The sequence below is a fragment of the Nesoenas mayeri genome (assembly GCF_963082525.1).
Source record: "Nesoenas mayeri genome assembly, chromosome: 14".
Taxonomy (NCBI): domain Eukaryota; kingdom Metazoa; phylum Chordata; class Aves; order Columbiformes; family Columbidae; genus Nesoenas; species Nesoenas mayeri.
Genome location: NC_137556.1, coordinates 15,439,792 through 15,463,906, shown reverse-complemented (window position 1 = coordinate 15,463,906; position 24,115 = coordinate 15,439,792). Strand labels below are relative to the sequence as shown.

Genomic DNA, 24,115 nt, shown 5'->3' with positions numbered 1-24,115 from the left:
TTTGGTATGGGTTTTCTAGCAATTTACAATTAAAAAAAGGTCTTAGGAAATATCAAACATCAAGTAATCACTCTAAAAACAAATGGGAAGAGCTGTGCATGGTGTTTGATCGTGGTAAGTTTGTGAGCGAGTGTTAAATTCTGTGTTTCTGCTGTAAAACAGGTAGTGGAGCTGGTAGGGTAAAATTTTACAGTAGTGTGTGTGTATATGCTTTAGAGCTCACCTTTCTGTGTTATTATAATGCAACCATAGTTGTACAATGGTCTGGGATGTGTATGATATTATTTATAACGCAAACGTAGCTGTAGAATTGTCCAAGCATTGGCTCACACCTGGAGCTGTGAGTGGTGGTTGGGCATGATGCGCTGGGCTTGGTGGCTGCTGTGACACAAAGGGGTGTCTTGTCCACCTGCCAGAAACCTGGGAGCTGGATCTGATTTCCACTTAACATAAATAATTTTTGGCTGAATGTATCTGTTCTCTACTACTTAGTTGTCTCGCGATTGGCTCAGCTCTCTAGCGGGTGGAAAAAATTGCTTTTTGTTGTAGTTCACAAGCAGTAAAAATCCAGCATCTGGTCACACATTTGAACATTTACAGTGGGATTCAATCTTGCTGATGGCTGCTGGCAGTGGTTGGTAGGTTGTATTTGTCAAAACTTGTGTTCCCAGAGTTATCTCCTCTTGGTTCTGATGCATTATCCATGTAGTGTTGCTGGATAGTATGGGACCCAGTAGGAGAGAGCAAGCTGAAAGAAATTCCTTCGATTGTTCTTGTCTATTTTCAAAGCCTGTACAGAATTTCACACCTTATAGTCACTATTTACCTGTCAGGAAGAGCATCAGAGAACAACGCTGCTGGTTTTGGCTGGGTGAAGCCTGTTGCAGATGCTCCTCTAGGCCGATGCCCTGAGGATCGCCCAAGTCTCCAAAGAGCAGCGGCAGGTTGGCCCCTCGTGCCGCTCGGCTGCTTGGTGTGTTTTACACTGTGAGCACTTCACCTTCTCAACAATGAGACACCAATATTTGCTGGATTTGAAAACCATCTGAAATTGTTCTTTGCGAGTGAAAGAGTTAGTAGAGGTCTATCACTGCTATGTGATAGATTCCTTGGTGTTGCCCACCTGCATCTCCTCCAGCTCCTGACAATCCTGGTGGCCTCTGCTGGACTGTGCTCTAGTGTATCCATGTTTTTCGTATACGGGCGAGCCCAAAACTGGCCATGATGCTCTGGATGTGCTGAGCAGAGGGGAAGGATCGCTCGTCCGAGTGCTGGCTGCCCAGTTGCTGGTCCAGCCCACTGAGGGGGTTGACTGCTATTCCATAGGGCACTTGCTAATGATGCCTGGTTGAACCACTCTATTTTATATTGCTGCATCTATCTTTTATTGAGTAAAGTGTTTATTGTCTATTTTGTTATTAGATTAGCATCTACTGTCATCTTATTTATTATATTTGTCTGTGTGTTTATTTGAATTTTTCAGGATTTATGTAGGAGTGAAATACTGCTGTTAAAACAAGGGCTTGAAAAAATAGTTGTAACAATGTTAGATCCACACCTCTGCAAATACAGTGTCATTTTGGTAAACGTGAGCCCTTCCAAGTATTTTGAAGATAATTTTGTGTGGCCTTTTCTAGCTAAACAAGCTCACACGTGTATCTGTGGCTACTTCACTGTTATAAACTCAAAGCAAAAACCAGGCACATATATTGTTTTAAGAATAGATAAACAAGTTGTGTCTAAAGCGAGGAGTTTTCAGAGATGGGTTAATATCAGTAAGGATGTGGTATATCCCATCCTGAACCCTTTCAGCCTCAGGGCAGGACTCAGCTCTGCTCATGCTGCTCGTCACCGGGTCTGGGACACTGGCAGTGGGACTCATGGCTGTTTCAGTTATTCCAGCTCTGAGCAGCAATGCTGGAGGATGTATTGTAGCATTTTTCAAAGGTACAACATTTAATTCCTTTTTAAAATGAAAACGGGGAGGCTGAATCAATATAGGTTCAGGAGTAGCATGGAGATTGCCTTAAAGTTGAGAGCAGTGGTCCATCAACTGCAAGACCTTTTCTCTGGGACTGGAGAATGTTGTGGGTTGTACAGAAGGGAGATCATTTGTTTGACTTGAATGTGAAAAGTTAATCCAATATAATTGGGCATTTTGTCTAGGCAAGTTATGAGCCATGCACCTTGTCCTGTGGGATAAATATTTCTACTTCTTAGATTTGCAATCCTATCAGTAAAGCTGCAGAAGCTTCCCCTGTTTGCTGGAGTGTCCCTGGATAGTCTGAGATTTGTGTCATTTGTTTCAGTAGTGGCTTGGGGCAGTTCCACAGATTATTTGTACATTTAATCAGAAATTATTTCTTCTGATCTCAGTCAATTGCTGGCATTTTAACGTCACTGTTGGGATTCTTCTTGTCTGCCTTTCCCAGCATTCTGAGTTGGCTTAGTAAAATATAATAGCTCTTTCCACCACATTTTCTTCGCTTGCATCTCAATCCAGCAAAGCTGCACATGTTCCTGGGCCCTGGTGGCACCTGGCTGAGGTTGTGGGGGGCAAGTTGATTGGGGGACAGCAAAATATCCCCCAGCAAAGGTGACCAGCAGCCTCCTGGGCTGCGTTAGAACATCTCTAGCAGGTCAGGGGAGGTGAGGGCTTCTCCTCTGCCCAGCACTGGGGAGACACCCACAATGTTGGGGTCCCCAGTACAGGGGAGACGAGCACTTACTGGACCGAGTCCACTGAGGGACCACAAGGAATATTAAGCAATTGGATCATCGGACGTGTGTGGAGAGGCTGAGAGCTGGGACTGTCCAGCCTGCAGCAGAGAATGCTCAGGGGGATCTTATCAGAATGAATAAATACCTCATGGGGAGGAGTTGAGGTGATGAAACCAGGCTCTTCTCAGTGGTGCTCAGTGACAGGACACAGGGCAATGCGCACAAATGGAAATACAAGAAACTCCACGTTAGAAAAAAAAACTTTACTCTGAGGGTGACTGAACCCTGGGACAGACTTCCCAGAGAGACTGTGGAGTCTCCATCCTCGGAAATACTCAAAACCCAAGTGGACGCAGTCCTGAGCAACCTGCTGTGGTTAACCTCAACTTGAAGATGGGGTTGGATGAGTCCATCTCTTGAGGTCCCTTCCAGCCTCATCTACTCTCTGACTCTGGGATTACTGTCTTTGAAAAGCGGTAAAGTGGTAAGGGTTTGGGGGTGCTGGGAATGTGCAGAAACGTTGAGAGCTCAGTACAGAACAAATACCAACAAAGGTGAGGGGAGTTCTTGGTCCTCTCTTAGTACGTTAGCAGTTCGTACTTACACAGAAGATTAAAACGGGCTTGAGAATTTCAAGTTGCTTGTATATCCTCCAGCAAACATAAGCAATAAAAGGATAAATGAGTTAAGGAAAAAAGAAACGCTAAACCACAACAACGCTATCTGCCGTGCTGGCCCTCTGCCTTCTAATGCACACACAAATGCATTTCTGGTTTCAACTAGCTGCAAAAATAGAGGGTTTTTTGTGTGTTTTTACAGTCTGCAGCCAATTATGAACAAATTTGTGGCTAGAATCAGCCATTTCCATATTCGTCATGGAAACGTTTGGATTAGCAGATTGCTAAAGCAGGGGGAATTTCTTGTTTTGACTGCTTTCCGTACCTCCGCGGGTAGTGTGCAGTGGGGATGGTTACACTGTCATTTCTGGGCAAATTCAATTACAGTAGAAAAGGAAAATAATAATAAAGGATTAGCTATGTAGCTCAAGTATTTCTCAATACCTGAATCTTGTTGGCATTAGAGCTACGAGCCCCAGCTCTAACCCTGACTGCACCAGCAGAAAGCAGCACCACTTTCAGTTGGGAATCTGAGTCTGTCGAACGTGAACAACCGTATTTTGATCCAAGACCACCAAAACCTAAACTATCAAAAGGAACCTGACACTGTTGTTTGATTTTGCAAGAGCTAACAGCAGGAATTCCCTTTGCTTACAATGTTAGCTGTGCCATTTTTACAGTGACCAATTTCTAGACTTCGTTTTGAAGGAAAGTTTGCTTTGACGTGGCTTATTGCCCAGAAGCATCAGATTTTGTGTCTGAGCAGCTGTACTTTCAAGTCTTTTATTTACCAGGAAACTACTCAATATTGCTTGACTTGTCTTCATAAGAACATCTGACTGACCTGAGCTCCTAAAATTGCTGGTCCTGGCTGTGCCCTTTCAGTTCCCTGCACTGGTACAACCTGCTTTTCCTGCTCAAAGGAGATGTGGTTCAGTGGTGTTTCAAAGAATCAATCCTGTTCAGCTCTAGGCCCGCAGATGCAGAACAGAGATGACAGATTTGAGTAGGGGAGCTGCCCTGGTATTTACTTTGCCTCGTACATACCATTACAAAATACATTTGTAATTCTCTATAGGCCTTTGAAATTCATCTGGGAGGAGCGAGAGAGTTGCCTTTATCCCTGAAAAATCTGTTCAGGTTTAGCAGAAAGCAAAGCTCTGAAAGTTGCCCTTGTCTTCCTTCTGCTCCTCAAAGAAACGTGACAGTCTGCTGCTGTTGTTGGTGAACATGTGTGTCCTGAAGCCTCAGACCATGCAGCCCTGTGTGCTGGGTATGTTGGTAAGAGACATCTCAGTTCCCCACTTGCTTTCTTTCTAGAGCAAGGAGAGGGTCCTTCCCTCTGTTTGGAGACCTGAGCCTGCAGGTGCTGGAGGGAATGGAGGACATGGCTGATTTGATTTCTTCTGGCTGTGCCCAAGAGCCAGTACACAACACTGACATCTCATTTTCTCTCCCTAGTCTTTTCTGATCATCACTTGATACAGTCTGGCAGGTCAAGTATGTGGTCGGCTGCCTACACTGGAAACTGAGGGTTTGACAGGCAGTTTTTACTAGTTTTTTAGTCTTTGTAATGGGTGTACAGAACAGCACTCAGCAACAAAACGGTTTGATGTAAGCACTCAATCAGAAGCAATTTGGAAAAAACTGTGATGACCAATAAGCGTTTGTCAGAATATGCCACTTTGTGTGAAAGCTTTAGTTTCTCTGGAGTGCAAAGAGGCGTGTGGGAGGCTGTTTGGCATTGCAGTCACCGAATGTCCCAGCCACGGGGCTGGGGATGCGCCCGTGATGGTGGCACAGAGGCTTCGGGAGCTATTTGCACCCCATGTTCTCAGCAACCCTGTGCCAGAGCTTGCATGGGTGTGGGTTTTTTTTAGAGAGGTGGGTAGGACTTACGGCTCCTTCCATTCCCTACTTCCCCATCTTTCAACCCAAATTTCTTTAGCTCCATGCAGTTGCTAGCTCTAAATCTCTTCCCTTGTCTTTTGTTTCCTGTTTGCTTCCCTGTAAGTCCGACTGCTGGCAGTGAGGCAGAGGGATCTCAAATACCTGGTCTTGAGAGTGGATAGCGCTGATTAAATTAAAATTAGCTACGTGTGTCCCTGATTGCTTCTCACAGGCACACAGCGCCTGCCTGAAGTGCTGTAGTCAGACCCAGCTTGGAGATTTGGAACAGCAAAAAATGGATGATGGAAAGTATATTATACATAGTGTATATGCATGTGTATATGCATATGTTATGTTGCGTTAGCAGACGTATGTGCTTATTTCCTGCCCTTGGGTACGGGCACTATGTGCCATGAAATCCCACCACAAAAGAAGTGATTAGAGACTTGGGCTTCACATGCCTGTAGGCTGCAGCGCTTTGAAGTTTCTTTTTGTTCCATGATAATCCAAAAGAGTGAAACGGAAAACATTTTCTAACTTCCAGCCTTTGTAATCTTCCAACCTTTATCATCATCAGCTCTTCTAGTATGAATTACTGGATACTTAATGTTTGGAAAGCACTCGGATTTTTGCAACTGAAAATATTCAACGTTGTAGGTGTAAAAAGCTTGGAACTTAATACTTTACAGAGGTTTTGGTCAGTTCCCAGCCTTGCAGTTGTTAATGTCACCAAATCTGTAAACAGGAGTCAGGGTTGTACAAATATTTTGAGGAAAAACTTATCTATAAAAACGCAGACCAGAGTCTATCAAAACAAGTTATAAACTCATGCTGATTTTGGTCAAATGTGAGGGGAAAAATAAAAATGTTTCATTTCTGCACTTCTAAACCTACAGTCAAAATGTTTATTTTGATATTTATTTAAGGTTTATTAAAAACCCTTAAGATTATTTTTCTTTTTCAAAAATTCAGTGATTTTTTTATCCTTTTATCTGAACTGCTTCATAAGTTAAAATGGATGTTAATTGCAGTTACCAGAAATCACCAAACACTTTATTGGCTTGTAAATGTACTATAGTTTTAGATATGAATAGAGAAGTGGGACTGCTAAAGTTCTTCCATTGAGATGGGAGATAGACCTGGTTATTTATGTCAAGTGCTGTTTTTCTTATTCAGAATCATTACCTTGAGAGTGAAATGGCTCAGTGATGCCAAAAGTTTGGGTGCCTTCTCAGGGTCTCCAAGTCATGTCACTGCTCACACCGTGACTATTTGCAAGGTAAGAAACTTGAGCCTTTCTCCCCCTGAGCTGCTGGGACAGGGAGGGTGTGAGGAAGGCTGGTCTGAGGAGTTTAAATAAACCGCAGCAGAGATGAGGCGACGTTCACAGGTATGAGCGTGGCTGGCGGGAGGCAGGGAAGGGCTGTGCCAATGGACAGGCATGAGACAGCAGGGCTGACCAGGAGGCTGAGCTGGGTGGCCAGGCAGGAGGGGAGCTGGTCCAGCCCTGCCGTGGTACATGAAGTTTTTAAGGAAGACATGAAGTGGGTAACAGAGCCATCCTTTCCTGGCAGAGCTCTGCTACATCTGTTTGGCTTTCCTCAATGCAAACATTACTTTCTTGACATATTCAACAACCACAGCTCTTCACACACACCAGCGTTTGCTTTTCTCCACCCTCCCCTGAAGCCCATTCTGTGTGTGGATGGTTGGGAAGTGCCCAGAATTTCCATAGGTGGCCACAGCGATGGTCTCAGAAAGCCATAGCATAAGCTCTGTGGGAAACTGCAGCTGGTCTGTGGAATCCTTGACAGAAAATATGGGAGTAGAGATCAGCCTTGAGAATTAAGATTTACCCTTGAGAAGGATGGGAGTAAAGGAGTATCCGGAGAGAGGAGAGATGTACCCATGAGAGAGAAGGGGGTAGAGGAATAACATGGATGATAGAAAAATTAACCAATGAGATGTTAGTGCTGTAACTTGTAACCAATAATGAAAAGACACATGAACTGGTAGAATTGTATAAAAATGCACTTGTAGCAATAAATGGCACCTATTACTTTCATCTTGACAGAATTTGGTCCATGTTGTTTGTCCGTCTCAACCACGACAAGGCACAGGACATTTTATATTGTGACTGAGAACAGCTAATGGAGAACACGATTGTGAAGGTGCATGTCGTGCAGGTTTCCAGGAAACCCGAGAGAAGTCTGCATCATTCTGCTGAAGGGTCCTTAGTGCGAAGGGAGAATGACCCCTTGGGAGTGGGGAGAGTGTCCCTTTGGGAGGGAGGAGCTGAATTACTGCATGCCAGAGATCAGAACTGAACCTTAGAGCCTTCTTAGTGCTCTGACAAAATAAATGTATCTGCCTGTCAAATTTTCATGTGAGAAAATGTGGATGAAACAAGCCATGCTCACAAGATTTAGTCGGTTAGAGGATGGTTTCAGACAGAGCGCTTGAATGTTTTAAAACCAATTCTAACTTTGCCTGCCTGCAGCTTGGGGTCAAGCTCCCAGGTACAGTTACCCAGGCTGCTGTTGCTTTCTTCTAGTGAGCAATGCTGTGCATCAGCCCCATAGATTTTTTGATTATCAGCTGAAACCTCAGACAAGGCCCCTGATTTAGCACATCAAGCTGCAGGAGCTGAGGTTTGCTCTCTGTGGGGTACACACGCAGCCCTGTGAAGGGTAACGCCATCAGCTCCGTGGCTGCAAATGTCAGGAGCCAGTGCAGCATCTGCGGGAAGGACAGTTTCCCCCAGGGAAACTGTTTCATCCCGAGCAGGTGAACCCGTGATGCAGCAGGGAGCATCAGCACCGCTTTGCATTCTTAATCCTCACAGTTCAGGGGACTTGTGTGTTGCCATCTTAACTGGAAGCGGAGCATGAAAAGGAAAATTGGGAAGCAGGAGACTTTTGTGTTAGTGCTAATCCTAATAAGCCACTGTAAGTGAACTGACGTACTAGCTTCCATGCTTTGATGGGAAAGACAGACGGGACCCCAAACAGTTATACTAGTGACCCAGGAACTGAAAGCATGTCCTTGTGTGGATGTGAACCCCTGTTACATGGTGTTTGTTGTTTTAACACATGAGCTGACAGAACATCTGTTTTGCAGTCCTGCACATACAGAACTAGCCAGGCTGCAGGTAGCCAGACAAAGAGCTGCATTAGGACATGAGTAACGTTCTGCCTGGGTGGACATTTGTATGTACTGGACCATGGGCAAAGGTATGTGTGTGCAGTTCTGCGGAGGAAATCTGGTCCCACAAGGTCCGTTCCTGTTTGTGTAGGCAGTGACCGGACCTGCATGCAGAGCAGGTTTGGTGCTTGGACAGAAAGCCAACCAGAGACTCATCTTTCAGGAAAGTGCCTTTCATTTCCAGGGTTTTAAGGCATCAAAAAGAGCTATTTATAATAGCAATTTGGCACCCTCTACTTGGCATGGGTTGAGGACGTTACAGCTGAGCCTACTGCCCTATCATTTCTAATCACCTCCGCGATGGAGCGCTGGGCTGCACGTGGCTCACCGCAGCTCGCCGGGAAAGCACCTTCTCAAAGAAGGGGAATTTTCTCATCAGGCATTTTCTGGGCATGCCATCAGCTGTAGCACTTTACATGGCTACATTTGCATTTTTTTTTCAGCTGATGCTGCCTTTTCTCTTTCCTCTGTCTGGACTATTGATGAAGATAAAGTCTGTGCAGTTCAGAAGTTCATGCGGTGCGGGAAATCAGAGCGCTTTCCTAAGGGCACTGGCTGTTGCTGCTGTTCAGCAATGCACAGGAGCGGATGCAGCAGTGTGCCGATTTGAATGCCACCCACAGCCCAACTCGGAGCTGGGCACATGCTGTGCCACTTAAACATGGGGCCATGTCTGGTGGAGTAAATGCACTCTTGTGTCGTGCATACTAGTGGTTTGTAAAACCTACAAAGCAAATTAATTGTTAGTCTAAAAGGTTGGTCCAAACCTGCAACTTGACTTCACCCCGTGGAGTTTGAGATGTTTTGGAAACTCTGGAAATGCTCCAACTTTGAATGGATTTTGTCATGTCTCTTTGCAAAACTGTGTCCCTTTACAGTCATTGCCTGGAAAATATTGATAGTGAGGAATTAGCTGGTAAACATTCTTAACCTTCATCTGGATCCAAACCAGACAGAGAGCTGTTAGAAGCTGCTGGGGTGTGAAGTTACCAACCCAACCTATCCCTGTGATGCCCACACTGGCTCTGACATGTCAAGCTCTGATCACTCAGAAGACACAGACCTCCTGCCTTGGCTGCTTCCCTGTCACCCTGCTGTGCTGCTGCTTTCCCCTTGCGTTCTGCTTGGGCTCCAGCAGTGCCAGAGCTGCGGCCAAGCTAATGGCCCAGGCAGAGCCGGGGAGCGCAGGTCCAGCTTTGCTCTCTGTGTCAGTGTTGCATCTGGCATTGCTGAGGGAAGTGTGCCCACTTGGAGATTAGTGTCCTGAAATGCTCCGTATAGTTTATGGGCTCTGGTTTTTTGGGTAACATGCCTGAATTGTGTGTGTAAAAGTAGCTAAACAAATATAAGCAAATACTAGGAGCGTGTGCATATCTGGTAATGATTTCCACCAGCAAGAATGTTTCAAACTCTACTGCATTCCTGAAAGAACAAAAAGTGAGGTGCAAGCCTTTGATCATCTCCCTGTTTCTGTGAAGAGGTGCTTCCCTGCAGAAGCTGTCACAAATCGTGCTCATTTACTTAATGTGCGTATTTCTGTCCTGTTAGCCATGAATGTAAAACACTCTGTTTCAGGAGCTTCATTTCCTTATAAATTAAACTCCTGAGGCAGGATGAGGTGGGGATGATGCTGCAGGAGATCCAGTTCGGTCTGTGCTTTCCTTGTGACCTGGTGCAAGGTGCCACACCTGTGTCTCCACAGCACCCTCTGCTCTGGGTTTGCTGATCTGCAGTTTGGTAATGTGATGCTGCCAAGTGCAGGGCATCAATGCCCTTCCTCATCCTCACGGGCTACCTGTCCTTTTTATGCAATACCTGTTACAGCTGTAGAGTTTTGCCTAATTGCTTGTCACTTGCCTGCTTGCTGTGATTTAGTTTTATTGTATTTTGTGAAGCATGATGAGATAGTTCCCAACCATGTGAGATTTAGGAGGGTGGGAGGTCAAAGCTAAGGCATTGTTATTCATATTATGAGTGCTGTTTTGCAGTGTCAGACAGCACAGAGCCCACCCTGCTGTGTGCCACAAGAGGCAGACATTGTGCACACGGATGCGGCTTTTGGCTCAGGAGCTCGCTGGGGCTGTTGCCACTGGTGAAGAGCAAGGACGGTGTTAAGCAGCTGGTCTGACACAGCTTTTCTCTGCAGAACAATGCTCCTGGTTTCAGTCAACTAGTAGTCACTGATGTGATGTGACAGCAAATAACAAAGGCCACTTTTGAAGACCATGTCCCAGAATTACTGTCTTCTGTAGACTCACCACCTGCTGTGTTTTCTGCAAGGAAGTGGTAGTTTTGATGTTACTGGTAGTTTCGGGGCTGTGCTTTGAGAGGCTGGTAATGCTGTGGACAAGCTACATTATGCTGAGATAGCTACAGGCATAGGTCTCTTCCCAACATGGGCAGGGAAATGTATGTTTCCCATCCCATGATGGAAGTATGACCCTTTCCAACAGTTCCGGAGAGTTCATTTCTTCTGCGCTTCCTGGTTTTAGGAACTCTTACTGGACATGTGGACGTGAGAGAATGAACCAGTTGTATTCTTTGCAGCTAAAGGAGCTCAGAACAGTGTGGTGGTTCTTGTAATACTGGCAGATTAAGCAACATTGCAGTGCAACAAGTTGGCCATCAGCCATGAGCACCTATGCACTGAGGACCTTCACTCCTGTGTGCCACATCTGGGGGAACACTTGGGCTGTCCTGGAAGTGGGTAAGAGGCTCCCACAGCATTCTGAGGAGCAGCTTCTGCACTGTAGGGCACCAACAGGAACGTTTGTGGTCAACAGTGTGTGGGGACATTTGAATGTGTCCTTTCCCGAATGGACAGAGAAAGCTGGGGACCTGCAGAGCCAGGCTGGGCCACGTATGTGAGGAAATCAGTATCGACTTCCTGAGATCACTCTGTGTCATTTACCATAAAACATTGTAGAGAGTGAACAGAACCCAGCAAGTAACTGCTCGAATCCTTACGATTTAAATTCTCTATGCATTTTGAAATGTGTCCTTATCCTGAATCAGGGCAACGCACCCTTGGTCAAATTGAAGTTACCTCAAGCTAAGTGGCAAGGCAAATTAATGTACATTTTCTATTCTCTTCCTCTTTCCCCAATGTTCTGAGTCTAATATTTCAGTAAACAGCATTTTGGATTTTTAACTTCTTTGCTGTTGTGAAAGGTGATGTGAAGGAACCTGCAATGGGAAGAAAGCAGATGAGACAGAGAACTGGAGGTGTTAGTGTCTGTGCTGGAAAAGACAGGAGAGTATGACTTAAATTCTAACAAAGTTATTATTAAGGTGGTGTTCAGGTCTGGTTCCCAGAGAACAACACATTTGTTAACTGTATATTTCTTGTACTAATAAGAGAGCCTCAAATTGGTTTTCATTTCATGGTCCACATAAATATGGAGACGCTGCCAAAATTATCTCTTTGCCTCCTCTGTTTTCATTGTAGGCATTCCAGAAAATGGAGCAAAACATTTTTCCCTGCTGTTTAGCTCTTCGATTCATACATATGTATTTCTGGGACACACACTCCTGTAGCATGCAGCCGAGTGCACGTGCCCAAAGTCTCTGTAGGCTTGTCTGGCTTTGAAGCAGAGAACCTTAAGCATAAGAAAGATATTTTCAGAATTCAAGAGAATTTAGAGGAAAAACAGTAGAGATTTTAAATTCCTGTAAATAAGTTCAGCCTCAAAACCAGAGCTGAGTTTTCAACTGCCTTCTGCTTCTGTCATTTACAGAATGAAACTGCTCACAAATGTGAGGAAAAACACTTGTGGTTACTCTTTTCTGTTGATGTTCAGTATAATGCAGTTTGCGTTGACATCACATTACAGAAGAGATTTATTAGCGAATAATCTTGGGTGTTAAACCTCCTGACACACAGCAGTTTAGGGGAGCACTGCAAATAAGTTGGATAGCTTTATTTTTGCAGCACTCTAATTAGTCACCCTTAGCACCTCCATAAAATAGACATGCAGATTTTTGAAATCCAGCCCCCAAAATCTCCTTGCTTCCCAGCTGAAACATATGTGGGATTCTCCGTTCGAACATCTGAAGCTGGCATGTGTCTTGTTTTCCCCGAGCCTCAGCTTTTAAACTTCAGCAAGTACATGAAAAATGTGAGCCTGCCTTTTACAGCATCCTCTGGTTCTAGGATAAGATTTTCAAGTTATGAATTAATTGTCCAGAAACTTATCAAGTCGTCTTGTGCTTGATTCAGCCTGGAAGGCTTGGGGCTGGCTCTGCTGCTGATGCAGCTCTGTTCAGTGAGTCCTTTCCCATTTATTCTGGAGTTGCACTCTTTGGTATTGCAGGTGGGCAGAGAGAAGATGAACATACAGGTTAATTTACAGGCTCTTGCTTCCCTTGGTGCCAATAACCTACTTAAAGCAGCAGAAGCAAAGTCTCCACTTTCACATTACTCCACTTTTCCAGCAATGGAAACCCTGTCTTGCTCAAGAGGGCGAGGGGGCCCCACACATTTGATTTTACAGGGATGTTGCAACAACAGTAGCTGGAAAGCAAGGAAGAGGCTTGTGTAACAACAAATGATGTGGTCCTTGTTCTCTGGGTAGAAACGTATTTCAAGAGCTTCCCCTCTAGCAGCAGCCTCCACAAGTTCCTTTCAAGCCAAATAGGACGTGTCCTCTGTGCAAGGCTGGCAGGCAGAAGTAGGGCAGGGTTTGTCCTTTTGAACTGTTAATACAGATCACAAAAATGTACGGAAAGATAAGGAAACTTTCAAAAATATGATGAAACTTCAGAGATCACTTATTTTTTCATTACAGCTAATATTGTATGTGGTGTAAAACACAAAGCATGTTTTGATATCTTCTTTCCCTGGTAGAAACGCAGTCAAAAAGGAGAATCCGAATTCACTCTCGATTAAAACCTCTTGAACCCTACATCTTTTTTTTCCCCTGTAAGGTACTGTTCAAAAAGACATTTTTCATTTCATTTCTAAAGCCCAAGGAAAAAAGAAATCGTGGCCAGCCCAACTGAGCACACAGTGCTACTGTCTCTGAAGGAGTTTTAGCAAGTGTGTGGGATGATAAATCACCCAACATCAGCCTTGGCGCCTGTGTGGGGTTGAAGAGGAATACAGCTTCTCTCCAATGTATCCATTTTCTCTGGCATAAGGCAGAAATAATTATATTAATATCAGCTATTTTAAAAGAGCTTCTGTATATACAATGTCTATATGATTTTCAGAATGATTTAAATATCTGTAGACACCAGGTCTCCAAGGAATTTTGTCTATTATGACTCACATCCTATATTGTAAATTTATCTGTAAGTGTCGTCTTTTACTGAAGGATCCACAAAACTTGAAATATTTTCAGTCATTAATTATAAATATTAGCTCTATTGTCAGCAGCAACAGTTTGGATTGTTTTATTGTAGGAAAGTGGGAGGAAGCCACTGTTTTGGCAAGTGACAAGCAAATAGTATATCATTAAAAGCCAAGTGTTGGATTGGAGTCATTAAATCCTGTAGCAGCAGATCCTGAGAGTTGAGTTCAGCAGCGAGTTCCTAGCTGGTGAAGGCAGCTGTGCCAGATGTGTGTGTGAGATGCAGATTTGTGTTCCTCAGAGAAAACTTTGAACTGGACGTCGCAGGTTCCCCAAGCCCTGTGGTAACCAGAGGAGTTTGTGCTGCTGCTTTTCCAAAGCGGCTGACAAGTGTTTCTCTTCCTAGAGGGCAGGTTTTTCAGTAGTTTTCCTGTGTTAACCTGTAGATCTTTAGCCATTGCCTGGGCAAATTGCATTAGAGAAAGAAGTTATGAAACCACCAAAGAAAGTCAGTTTTGCACTTGTCCTGTATCTAACCATCTTCAGCAAGAGGTCACCGACAGGGCTGCTGCCCTTCTTCTTTGTACACCCGCCATCTCCTCTTGCAGGTCCCAACCTGCCCGTACTGTCTTGCCTTCCACAGGATCTGTGCAGTTCGTTACGGGTTGTGCTCTTCCAGCCTGTCCTTGCAGGCTTTGGCAAAACTGAGCTGTGGGTAAACACACTGAAAGCTGTCAGCTTTCCCTGCTGGCTTTTAGGAACGTGCAGGGGTATTGTACCTACAGCCAGTTTGTTGTTTTTCATGTACAGTTTGTGCTGAATACAGTCACTGCCTATGCTTAGTAAATAATTTTGGTGTAGACTGTAGACTGGCCCAAACAGATAATAACTCAGTACTCCTAAATATAAGCACCTAGCAGCATGCTGTAGAGAGAGCCTCCCAAATGCCAAGCTGGATGGGCACGCATTTTCCCTCGTTGCTGGCCACACTGCGCTGCGCCCATGGTTTTGCCTTCAGCAAAGCAGCTGCATTACCTGGGGCTGGAAATATCCTCCCTGCTCTTCATGGCCTGAGGTGAGTTCCCTGCTACCACTGCCAGGTGCTGAGATCCTGCTGCAAACAGCTCGGGAAGCTGTTTATGTGCTGCTTAGAAACTACAGCATTTCCTCCACAGAAAGATTATTGAACTAATGTCATAAATTTATAAAGTCAAAAGCAGGGGGTTTTTTGTTGGTTTAAAGCCCTGTTGCCTTCATCCAAATATCTTATCTATCTGTAACACAGCCTTTGTGGTGACTAATGTTTTTAATCTTTATCCTGGTTTGCAGCTTTTAAAAAATTTTTAGTTTTAATCAAGCATGGCAGGAATAGGAGTGATTGATATTGAGAAAAATTTGCAGCTGCCCAACCTCAGAAGTTCCTCTTTTTATCCTTCCAAATAAGCAGATTAGATTTTGCCTAAACTCAAGATGTTAAGCCTTTGAAAGATGAAAGTTCACTTTATTAAGCTCTCAAAAAGAAGCCCGAGGTCTAGTCCCACCTCTTTTTATGATGGACTGTCCTCACTGTTTCACTGCTTTCTGAGCTTCAGGGACAAGCTCAGAAAAGAATATAAGGGAATGAGGTTTTTGCCCTTGGCAAGATACCTTTTTTTGCTCCCTCACTGGTGTGCCTGGAGCCAACCTGCCTGTGGGAGCCACCATCGGGAGCTGGGACTGAAATGAGTGAGAAGGTCGAGAAGTTTCAGCCCGAATTCCAACCCTGTGCATCCACAGGGTAGGTTGGTGTTGTCTTAGGGAGTGTTGTGAGAGGTCAGGATCAGAAGGAAGTAGCGGTCATGAAAATTCACTGAGAAGGATCTGCATCTCTGTCAACAGGACTGTAGAAGCTGACGTTTAGAACCCACGTGTTTATTTTCTTAGGTACAACATTAATCTCTTGCGAGGACAGTCAAGATTGCCTCACCAGGTTTTATGTATGTTTGTAAGTTTAAATACAGTGTAACAAACCTGTGCTACACAAAGCCAGCTTGACACTTGTTACGGATACATGCAAAATTGCTTTGAGCAAGAAGCAAGACTCTTTTTTTTCCTATCAAAAAGTGGTACACATTTCTAGTATCGCCATTGTTTCTGTATGTTTCCCAGTCTTAGTCAAGGGAAGAGTTATTTGATAGCAATTTGTAAAAGGAAAACGCAGAAAGAAAAAGGAGTGGGGGGGGGGAAAAAAGATGAAAGTGGATAAGGTTCTCAAGATGACAAGGAGAATATGAAGGTCCATCTAGTTCAGCCAGGAAAAGGCAGGGTAACAATTTGCTTCTGCTGAACAAGGCGTAGAAGCGTGCAGGCAGGTAGGACGTGTCCAAGGGCAGCCAGGGCGAGCTTTTGGGTCAGGCCCTGCTAAACCATGTTGTAAAGCTGCTCTGAGATCTGGCTTTCAGCTGGATGAGGAAGTGACCCCTCTGATAGGTATTTTGCTTATTCTTACTATTCATGCTGTGTTATTCTTAGCGCTTTGTCTCATGCAGCATAAGCGAGGAATTCTCTGGAAAGGCAGTGACCAATGCAGCCTGGGCTATTGTATTATCTCGATGCAAAAAAAGAGTTTGAGTCTCGGAAACCTTGAAGTCTATTTTTGTCATAAGCCACATGAGATGGGACAGGTGGGGACAGCGACTGATGGCAGCAGGAGCTTCCCAGCATCAGCAGCTGCCTGGGCACAGGAATGACCTGTGCTCCTGCTGGATGCTAATCTGTTTTCCATGGCTTGATGGTTACGTACGGCTATAACATAAAGGGAAAAAATAACTCGTTACACCAGGCTGGTGCAAAAAAAAGCTTCCCTGCAATCCAAATCCCTCCACTTTGGACCACTGATAGGCTGTGGAGCATGGCTCCTGTCTTGTATTTTTAACAGCTAAATTGCATCAACAAACTACTGAGTTATATCTATTGCTATAATTGGCACCTGAGGAGGGAAGGAGATTGTCTCTGAAAGCAGGAACACGATACAAAGCCGTCCGTGGATGGGCTCCATTGAAAGGTTTGTGCAGCCTGGCTGAAATAGCTCAAGCAGCAGCAGGTGTCAGAGTTACCACTGTGTGGCCGCGCTGGCATGGGTTAGCTGGGGAGCTTTAAAGTCTCATGTTTCCCATCTCACCCATGTGTAAGCATATGCAGGAGAACAGAATCTTAAATGCTGCGTGACTGGCAACACAAAAACGTGAATGTTAACATTCCTCTTCAACTCAGCTACCTCTGTATGTCCTTCAGATCTGTCCCTTCTGATCTAATATTCTTCTTGTCCAGAGTCTCACAGGTGAGACAACTCGGTGAGGACTTGCTGGGGCAGCGGTACAGAGATCCCTGCCCTCCTCTGCTGCCCATTTATTCCCCTACTGTGCACCACACACAGGACGCAGCACAGTTGACTTGAACAGTGACATTTCAGAGATGCAGACCTAAAAATCGTGACTGGATTAGCTCCATGTGCAGTGTGTGTGGCACTGTTTCCTTCCCTTGCTGTCCCTCACCCAGCCAGTGAAACAGCAAAGTCCTGGGGGATCTCCTTGGTGGCTCAAACCCAGACAAATACTTCACTCATCCAAGCTCACAGTTTTTCTCACAAAGCTAAAGGGAACGTCTCTCTGGATGTTGCAGAGGATGACAGTGTGATGCCACTGTCTGTGTAGACATGTAATGGATCGTGGGTTGCTAGAACAGTGGTTTGGTTGGTGGGATGTTTCCCTTGCTGTGGCAAATGCTTGGTGTCACCCTTCAGGTGGGGCTTTGTAGTTTTTCTATAGGATTAGTGAGGTTGTATCTGCATAGGGTATCTCTGAGGGCCTTTAACAAAGCACTCATATACTTTCTACGCTTTCCAGCTTCAAAACAGCTGTATTTTGAATAATAAAAGGGCCCTGATGAAGAAGTTATTCCTAATGCAGATTCTGCCATGTGCTGTTCTGCTGCCAAAGCTCTGGGCTGGTCTCCAGGCATTTTGGCACTGATGATTTTAATTGCTTCTTGATTTCAACATCCTGCTCTTTACTAAACCTTTCTTTTTACATTTCTACTTTTTTTTTTTTTTCCCCTGCCGTGTGATTCTCCTCCCTTTCTTCCCTTTTGTGTTCCTGATCTTCTTTCTCTGGTTGTTTTGCTGTCTTCTTTTTACATCTTTTAACCTCTCTGTTCCTGCCATGGGGAGGTGACTTGTCACTCCGTCCCACTGCTCTGGTGCTGTGCAGCTCCTCAGGAGAATGGATTTCTTCCAGAGGTGGGTGATTTGGAGGAAAGAGGGTGGATTACACCTGACAAAGAGCGAGCCCTGGGATCCCACTCCTCAGCTACCATTGCCCTCCTGGCTTGGGTATTTCTGTATTCCTCAAAGCACAGCAAGCATCAGAAATGTTGCAAAGTCTTTCTGACCCTGCTTGCCCTTGTGGTTCCCTCCGTGGGCCAGTATTGAGTGGCTTGTGGGTTCAAGGCACTCTAAACCTGTCAAGCACTTTACAAATGTCTGCAGTAACTACTGTGCTTCCCTTCCACGCCAAGTTTCTCCTCCTTGCTTCTGTTTGTCCTTGCTCCCTTCCACACCCTCCCTTTCTGCATCATTCCAATGGCTTCTAGTGTCACCTTTATGCGGATCTCGTTTATTCATCGCTGCAGGAACTCTGGTTTTTAAATGGGATTTTAAGTATCTAACAAAACAAAACCAGTAATGAACTCGAGGCTAACTCCTCCTGCAACCCCCCCCTCCCCCCACTCCCTCTGCTGTATGATAAACTGTTGAAAAGCATTTTCTGCACTATTTGAGTTTTAAGCACGGGGCCATCCAGCAGGGAGTCAGCTGGGTGCCAGTTCAAAGCCTTTGGACCTTTTAAACCTCACAAAGGGACTTATGAAGTTTGTGTTTGGTATAAGAGCTTCGTGTTCAGGCTTTTTTTTGGGGGGGTGGGGGGGGCTGGATTATATCCCTAATGAGCCACTTTTAAACATACTTTTCTGATTTGGTCTAAAACCTCAGCTGAGGAGCTTGTTGTTCTTGCTTTGTACAGGATTGGACAAATTAATTCTCCATAAATACAATATAATCACTCATGGCCTTGACATTTCCTGTACTAATGATTAATTCCTTAATTTTACAGTTTCTTACATGCCTAATATAGCACTCTGAGTGTGAGGGAGACTTTTCCTTTTGACTTGTCTTGCCAGCTTTGCTTGTGACGTTCAGAGATGACATTTAGTCTGAGAATTCTGTGCTGCTCGTGTCCAGTTCACATAACGTGGGGACAGCAAGTGACAGCAGATGAGAGCTTCAAGGACACTGCCTGACACTGCGTGTCTTCCTGCTCTCCACATCAAACATTGGCCGCTTCTTTCAGTGAGCGTTTTGCACGGTAGAATGAAACTCCAAGTACGTTCTGTGTTTGAATAAGCTTTCTTAAATACCCAGACAGTGGCTTCTAGGTCAAGTCGTCCCTGAGTCACAAATAGCTGGAACCTGGGAAGGCACATCCATGTATTTCCCGTGTTCCTGTGCTCTTCCCAAAGCATTTACTGTCCTGTGGTCCAATCTAGTACAAATGTTCTGATGTAATTTTTCTTCATTTGAACTGGATTTCAGTGTTTCCTCCAAAAGCAGTGCAAATATTATGCCTTACTCCAGCTGTAAGGGAGCAAAATGTTCAGCTGGTTTAAGGGGCAATTTGGATGACACACATACACTTTGGAGTTCTGAACTTGCTCTGTAAATAATAGTGTGTCTGGCAAACTTTCATTTTGTTGGCCAGAGTTTGTGAGTGTGCCTGGGAAACATCTAGGTACATAACAGTGTGTTCAGTCATCTGGACGGCGCAGCTTTTGCAGAGGGTTTGTAGCATTCTTAGAAGGGCTGGGAGTGCATGAACCTTCCCCTATTCCAGGAGAGAACTTCAGCCTGAAACGTAAGAGTAGGTGGGTGGAAGAGGAGCACTGCAATGTTTTTGAGTTCTGCCAAGTCCTTCGGAGACTTCAGTGCTGGCAGATTTGCACACAATAGTACCAATGGCTGGTCTTGCAAGTATTCAGAGGTTCAGAGATGTGCAATAAAGGTCTCAGTTGGTTTTTGGTTTGTGGGTTTTGTTTTAATAATTTCTGTGTAATTGGTGTTGCATGGCGACAGTGATACCTCCTCCTGCCTCTAATAATAAATTTCCATTTTTTTTCATAAAGTAATTATAGATGTCGGTATGAAAAGCAAAGGTTGCTTGTGTCAGGGGAACCCAGGGAAATGCCAGTTGTGTCCCTGCCTGTGGGGCTGCTGGAGCTCATCTCCTGTGACCTGCACTGAATCTAAGAAGCCACTTTCTTCTTAGTCCTCCTGGATTGTCACCCATAGCTTTGCATTCCTGGCTAGTCCTGAAACTCTGCTACTGATGCCAGCATGCAGGCTCAAGCAAGTGAGCCTGCTGGGCTGCCTCTTATTCCAGCTCCATTAGAGAAGAGCAGGATATGTCACAATTTTTTTGCTTTATTGACACATGTTCCTCACTTCGTCACTGGGCAAGTGTGAAATCCCTTTTTTCAAGCACAGCAAGTGCACTGCTCTTCTCTTCTGTAGCAGGCTATAGTCCCACAGCTCGCGAGAGCCTGGCTTTGTGTTGTGTGCTCCAGATAGGGGTTGCTCAGCTTTGGGGAGGAGGCAGAAGGTGCAGATGATAAGCAGCTCACTCTTGGGTTGAGCTTCTGGCACTGGCTGGTGGGCACAGCTGCGTGCTGTCCGGTGGCTGTTGCCGAGGCTCTGCCTGGCACCGTGGCATGTTTCCCTGCCCTCCTTGCGTCTTTTACATTTCCACAGATGAACCATCTCGTCTCAGAAGACCCATAAACCAGAGAAGATTGGTGGGAAACTTGTTCGGCCACACAGCGGGATTTGAGAATACCCTGTTTCCCAAGAATAAGACGTACTCTGAAAATAAGCCCTAGCATGATTTTTCAGTATTTTTGAGGAGGCTTGAAATATAAGCCCTATTCCAAAAATAAACCTTAGTTACAGTTCATAAAAAAGTCAATTTAAATAGTGTCCAGGAAGCTATACATGTAAAAAAGTAAACATCTTTTGGAGCAAAAAAATTAATATAAGACCCTGTCTTATTTTGGGGGAAACTGGGTATTGCAATGTTTTATTTTGTTCCATGTGTGGGTGAAACTGAGACAGACAAGATTTTTATAAAGGAGAAAGATGAGGGTATGAAGGAACCAGAGCAATGGCCTGGCAGGGTCTGGGCTGAGAGCTCAGTTTGAAGCAGGCAGGATGGGGACCTGTACCTGTCTATTCTCTTGTTCAAATGACAATTTTAGCTTCCGGCTATTGTCTTCTCTGCAGAAAAGGCCAGGCTTGCCCTGGTATGTTTTAGCCTGGAACTGTATTTTGTACGTGAGTCTGGAAAGGTTTTTCTTAAAAACAACAAAACCATGAACCTAGAAATTTTGGAGATTTGGACATTTTGCTTTGACCAGCAGATGCATCTCTGCCCTTGCTATGGCAAGTCCCTGAATGTGTCATGACAACAGGGTGCTCTCAGGTGTTCGCCATGACTGATAAAATATATGATGTTTATTGTGGCTGTATTTTAAATGAAGGAACAGAGCAAAGAACTGGAAAAATATGGTGGGTATTTTCAGAGGCTGGGAAGTGCGTTTCTGCTGTCTGAGGTTGGAAAGAGCTCTGTTTACTGTTCCTGTCTGAAAAACATGCCTGAAGGACAGACGTGTATTCCAAAAATCCTCAGATGCATCTGTACAGAAACAAAAATAGATATGTTGGTAGTGTGTAAAAAGAATTCTAGTATTCTGCAAAATCTAGTAACAATGATGGTGGAAAGCTTTGAGGTGTTTTCAGAGAACAGGGGAAACATTCCCACCCTGGTGCTCTGTCCTGTGCTTCGCAGCCTCACTCCACCACCCTTTCAGCTGGGGCCTGCAGGGTGTCTTCCCAGGGGATGTGCTGGGGACAGGTGGCTGCACGGACCCCAGCACGTTCATCCTGCCTCACCAGCCTGCCCTAGTTTGGTAATGCCCTGTGCTGAGGCAGATTTACCTGTTGGACAACTAAGGCTACAGTATAAAAGCTTAGCATATGTTAAAAATGCGGGCAACTCTCTTTGTTCCCTATGTGACATAATTTCTTCCAAATCCTTTAGAAACATACACCAGCTGTGTTCCTAGACAAGGATTCTGACGTTCTTTGCTGCAACAAGCACATACTCAGATTGGGAGATGAAACATAACAGGTGAAACTCTCCGTGTTTGAAAAATGCTTTCTCGTGCTTCCAGTTTTACCTGGTGAAGGTAAAACACCTACCTGTACGCCCTGCATAAGGGAAGGCAGAGTAGGAGAGGGATACCATCTGTACATTGTAAATGAATTAAATGTTCTTCATGTTGTTAAAAGAGGTGACAGACTTTCTCTCCCGGTTGATCACCCTGCAGTGCCCACACTCTCACAGTTGCTTCAAGGCTGTACCACCATCATGGGTAACACAAGGTTGGAACAATGTTCCGAGAGTTTTGTTCTAACGGTTCATGAGAAATCAGCACACTGATGAGAAAAAAAGTGTCTGAGAATGGTGTTTCTTCCTACTCGGAGCAGGTTCCAGACAGGTATTAATGCTGATTTCTGTAGAGCAGGAAAACTGAAACTCCTGTGAGGGCTTGGTTCCCTTCACAGGATGCTGGGCTGTGCTTGGGTGTATGTTGCTTAGAGATAAAAATCTTTGATATGTTTAACGTGTGTATCTATAGCTCTGTAGCACAACCTCCAACGTGGATGGTCAGTTTGAAGTCTCACAATTACCATAGAAAAGAGTTTTCCAAAAGTGTAAGTAGATAACTTGTGCATTTGCTTTCCCAAGCTGTCCATCACGGCAGCACTCTGTGCTTTATAAACCCCAGTGTGTTTATTCTGACCGCACTTGGGCACGGTGCAGCTGTGATCACACAGACCATCAGCACGCAGGGCTCAGCTGTAGTGGGAGGGAATACCCATGGCCTTGCTTTTCAAATTATTCCATGTTTTGTAGTGCTTTAGAGGATCAAAGCACAACTCACATTGACTTCAGTAGAAGCTGTTGAGCACTCAGCATTTTACAAATCAAGTCCTAGCCTCTCATGCTGAGCACAGAATGATGAACATGCAATTAGTGACTATTCCTGCAATTAGTGATTTAACAAGACCTCTGTAGCAGAGGTGTAGGCCGTTCTCCAGAACAATGATGTTACACAGTTTTGAGACCATCCGTTCCTTTTCCTGCAGCTCCCTGCCTTTCATTGCTGAACTGGGGGAGAACCTGACGTTCCTGCAGATGGTAGCCTCACTGGTTACAGCCCAGGCGGTTACTCCCAAAGCTTTTCCATCCCCTCTGAGTGAATAAAAACAACATCTCACTTAAGAATAATACATGTTTACTCCATGAGGCTTACCAGATCTGGTAACCAGTCATTCTGGCTTTTCTCACACACACCTGAATTCAGGCTAATCTAGTATATCTGTTCCTGCATTTTCAAGTTTGTGCCCTTGTGTTAGAAGCAGAATTTGCCCCAGTGCGTAGGAAGCTATGGAGTCCAGCTCATTCATCTGGCCATTTCCAAGCTCCTTTTAATGGGACAACTTGAGGCTACTTTGCAGCTTTGCTGCTTGGTGTCACAACAGGAGGAGGGAGCCTCACGCATCATCAAGTAATGTCTAGGACACTTGTAAGGAAATGTGCATTGTTTCCCTTTCAGAGATGTAAAAAAGCTTTGGGGGCATCAGAAGAACCTGCACTTGACAGCTTAGATCTGGAAGCACTGTGACAGTTGTTGTCCAGCCAGATTAAAAGCCCTTGTTGGCGTGAGTGACAGGATCCCATTTATTTTCTTCAGTGTGTGGTAAGCATGTTCTGTGGGGATGGGCCAGGACACCTTGTGCCTCCTGTACAAGCTTGGCAGCAAGTGGGGAATGAGACTGGTTTTGAGCAAAGAGAAAGGAGGCTCCTCTTGCTAAGGAAACATCTGCATTGGAAAATGGTGCTGCCCCAGCCTCTGCTCCAGATTCATCTTGTGATGGCTCTTAAATCACCTGTGCCACGTTTCACAGCTGGCCTTTAGTTTCATGGTGCCACATTTGGGTGCTGAGGCTGTGAGTGCAAAGCACCTTGGCTGAGCTCATGCACAGGGCATCAGGTCTCTGTCTCAGAGACTTTCCTGGAAACCCAAAGGGCACATCTGACATGTGCAAGAGATTGGGGCCACAACCTCAGTCTCATTTGAATGTCCCGGGAGGCTGATGCAGGATGAGCCATGAACCCCAGGAGGTGCTTGGGAAGCACCTCCCCCTCCAGGGCAGCCCCGTTTGCAGGTACTTTGCTCCCT

The 24,115-nt window shown here is 45.0% G+C and overlaps 1 protein-coding gene across 3 annotated transcripts in view; it reads left to right on the top strand.

The window, feature by feature from the left end:
* The window catches only part of KCNIP1 (potassium voltage-gated channel interacting protein 1), a gene marked incomplete at both ends in the record, with an annotated part of 371,848 nt that overhangs the window by 137,687 nt on the left and 210,046 nt on the right, over positions 1-24,115 (top strand). The window lies entirely within an intron of this gene.